This window comes from Telopea speciosissima, chromosome 10 (genome assembly GCF_018873765.1).
Source record: "Telopea speciosissima isolate NSW1024214 ecotype Mountain lineage chromosome 10, Tspe_v1, whole genome shotgun sequence".
Lineage (NCBI taxonomy): Eukaryota > Viridiplantae > Streptophyta > Magnoliopsida > Proteales > Proteaceae > Telopea > Telopea speciosissima.
In genome coordinates, this window is record NC_057925.1 from 37,739,683 (window position 1) to 37,743,405 (window position 3,723).

The 3,723-nt window shown below is 47.4% G+C and overlaps 1 pseudogene; it reads right to left on the bottom strand.

Moving 5' to 3' along the window:
- Window positions 1-305: 305 nt before the first annotated feature.
- LOC122643533 lies at window positions 306-975 on the bottom strand (annotated as a pseudogene).
- Window positions 976-3,723: the final 2,748 nt, after the last annotated feature.

Here is a 3,723-nt window from a genome sequence, read left to right on the forward strand (position 1 = left end):
TTTCTTGGCACAAGTTGGAAAAACTATGCCCGATAATTTTTGGTGAAAAAAGATTCCAAAGAATCCTCTCTGCTCGACATCGTCCTCAAGAACCACACTCTCTACTCTCATCATCCTCAAGAGTTTCACAGAGAAGTTGCAACTCACCATCGTCACTAAAGAAATCTACTACCGTCATCGAACGTCACCTACAACTATCCTCTCCGCTCGATAGTGTCTTACGAATTGAAGTGTAATCTGACCTGCAACTTCTTCTCCTTCAATCTAATCTAGGGTTCTAAAAATACCCAAATTCGGTTTACTACTTAGCCTTCAAGGCCTGAATCGCAGAGAAATTTGTTTGTTTCATCTTCAAGGACAACTAAGAAATTCTCGCTTTCCCCACTTGAAATCAGGTTCTCAATTGTCTCTTCATCAGCTTTCTGACCTGTAATGGTGAAATACTTGCGCTACACGGTCTCCTTATACTCGATATTCATCTTTGCTCTCAGCCCTTAAAAATCGTCCATCATGTCTTTGAGTTTTTTCCCCAACCCAGCAACCACTGAGGTTCGAGTACGATCTGCAAAGGAGCCAGGGCCACAACCAGGGAGATTTTGATGAGCGACATTGGAGTATTCCAGGGCTTCAAGATTGGCCTTTATAATCTTGATGCGTTTCAAAACAAGTTGGACATCAGAATCCATACGCGCTCGGAGCTCTTTCATGGTTTTGGCATTGTGAACAGTTTTGCTATCTTCATTGGAATCTTGAAGCTTTTGGTAAAGTTTCTCCACACCCCTCATCTCGGCCTTAACTTTCTCCACATCTTCGAAGAACCTGTCAAGGTTCACGCTTTCCTTTCCAGCTTCTCCACCTGACTCCATGTCGTCTAGCTGGTAGGCCTGACGCTTCAGGTCTGTGTACTTCTTGAAGGAGCTTGAGAACAGACCGTTCATCTTGATAAATCTTCTCTTTCTTCTTCAATTTGAATTGGGTTTTCTCTTTTTGACTTCCCCTGTATATATAGATCATATATGGAGTAGAGATAGAGAAGGAGAAGAACTATTTGGATTAATCTATTCTCCTTGGAAATGGAGATGGATCCTTCATTTCATCTTTTTTACAAACACTTTGTGTGATTTCCTTTTCTTTTTTTTCTTTCTTGTGTCTTCTGGGGTTTGCATGAGGTTTTCATCCTCCTCGACGAAATGGGTAGTGGAAGAGGAGGATGAAGATGAAAATGAGAGAAGAAAAAATGAAGAAGGGAGAGGGAAAGAGAAAGAAACAGAGAGTTTCTAAACTTTCTATGAACAATAAAAATGGTGGTTAAAAAAAATTAAATGGTTATTTTCACGTTATTTTTTAGGTGGAAATGGACTTGATTTAGCCCTTCCACCCGAGGAGCCCTCTTCGTGACATCACAGAGGTTATGCGAGTAAGTTCTCTCGGATCCTCTCAGTTTCTGTTCGATTTTAGAGTGGAAGGTGTAATTGCGTTTCTTGTAATCCTTCAAATGAGCCCTTATGTTGTGGCAAACCTTTCTCTTTCAAAACTACTTGAGAACAATGTGACTCAAATGATTGAGATAATCCACTTACCCTGACTTTTGGCCCTCTGGATCTCTTTGCTGGACCCATTTAAAATTTTTTGCTAATCCTTTAGATGCACATACCTGCAATTTGTGCTAGAGGATATTTATTATTATGAAAATTTTAGATTGGAAAGGCTGTCTTTTGTCATCATTTCATGAAGCAAATTGCATGTTTAATTCTTTTTAGATTAGTGATGAACCAAATTACTATCCACCAGTGAGAGGATGACATGTGGAAAACATTAAATTTGAGGCCGACCCTAGCTAATGATTATACATCCAACTCATTATACCTGTCAAATGTTGGGCCGACCCGATCTGATCTAAGCCGACCATCAAATTATCCATCCAAGTCATCATACCAGTCAGATGTCGGGCCGACCTGATCTGACCTGAGCCGACCCTTAGATCACCCATCTAGCTCATTACAACTATCAAATTCTAGGCCAACCCAATGCCAGACCGACCCGAGCCGACAATCAAGCTAAGGACAGAATCACTTCACCTACATCATGCATCTTGCATGACCCAAGGTCATGCCTTTCGTATTACTCTTTGAGACAGGTGTCCGCACCAGAAGACCTCCACCTATACAAATTGGAGACCAGAACAACGGTCTAGCACCGATGAAAGGCCTACACCGATCTATCATTCAAACTCTATAAATAGCAACTCCAAGCCCAGGTAAAAGGGGAGGAGACTTGACTTCTCATTTTCTCTATTTGAGATTATCTTTTGCAAGAGGTCTGACTTAGGCATCGGAGCTATTCCGCCGGCTCAGGCCGGCACTCCTTAGCCTTTTATGTTCTTCTGTGCAGGTCAACTTGACCACAGGAGAGTTCGGGTCAAATTTTGTCGCAATAGATTGGCGCCGTCTGTGGGAACGACGTCAGCTAGTCATCATCATTTCTGCCAATCCAAGGAGCGAAGACAATGGTGGTGCAAACGAGGTCAGGGTAACCTGGCTCAGTCTCCCGTGGGGATGAGCCACAACCTGACCGACAGGCGAGACACTCGCCACCTCCTGAGATGTCGCGGCAAGGCGCAACTAGAAGACCCCCAGGCGGGGGAGTGACTCAGCGCAGCGCCGGCGCCACCGCCAATCCAATTCCACCGTCAGAGGGCAGAAATGGAGGAAGTGTGCTAGACATCGCGGCCGTGGAGGGTCGGCCCCGAACCGAGCATAACCCAAATGGGCTGGACCTACTGCCGTCACCGCCTTTATCGGATAATTTGGATCCTGAAGCCCCGACGAACAATCAGCAAGTCATGGACCTTCAGCTCCAACTGTTGCCCACCAACGAGAAGTTGCAGACTTTTATGGGGCAGATGGCCCAGGGCGGATTGCTAGGTCAGCCGCCAGTGGCACCTCCCTTGGCACCCATACTCATTAAGGAAAACACATAGTAAAACGGAGGCCAGCGTCGGGCCGACCCAAGCCTAGCAGCCTCGTCTCATCTGCCCCTTCAGAAGACTCCTCCTCCGCGTTCCAACAGGAGCGCTCGACGGGATGAGAAAGAGCATTATTGGAGCCCGAGGGCAAGGCAAGAAATTAAACCAGCGGCCTCGGCCGCAAGAAGGTCGGTGTTCTCTGGTCGGCTCGGAGATGATGAGCGGCCATTAGGGCACCGAGAACAGCGGGAGGAGCCCAATGGGAGGCGCATCCAGGCGGATGGAGAAATACCTTTGTATAGTCCCCGACGCCGAACTCCGCCCATCCAAGAGGAGCAGCAGAGAAGCCCTTGAAGATCAGACTTTCAAGGGGAGAGAAGGGCCAGAAGAGGCGAGGCCGACCTCGGAGAGACGACAGCCCAAGCCGATCCCGAGCAGAAGAGAGCGATGGCTGACCTCGACCGGAGGAGGTAGAGGACCAATGCTGAGCCAGGGATCAGAACGGCCGAGCCCCTGAGTCTGAAATAGAGAGAAGGTTGCGGGAGCTGGCCGAGCAGGTCGAAGGATTGAAGAGACAAGCGACCCCGAACGCCTACTCACTGGTCGGACGACATCCTTATCCAGCCGAGATCGTGATTGCGCCTCTTCCGGACTGGTTCAAGCCACCTCCCTTCTACCGGTATGACGGGACGATCGACCCAATGGATCACATTAACGACTTCAACGCGATGATGACCTTGTACGGGGGAACAAAAATT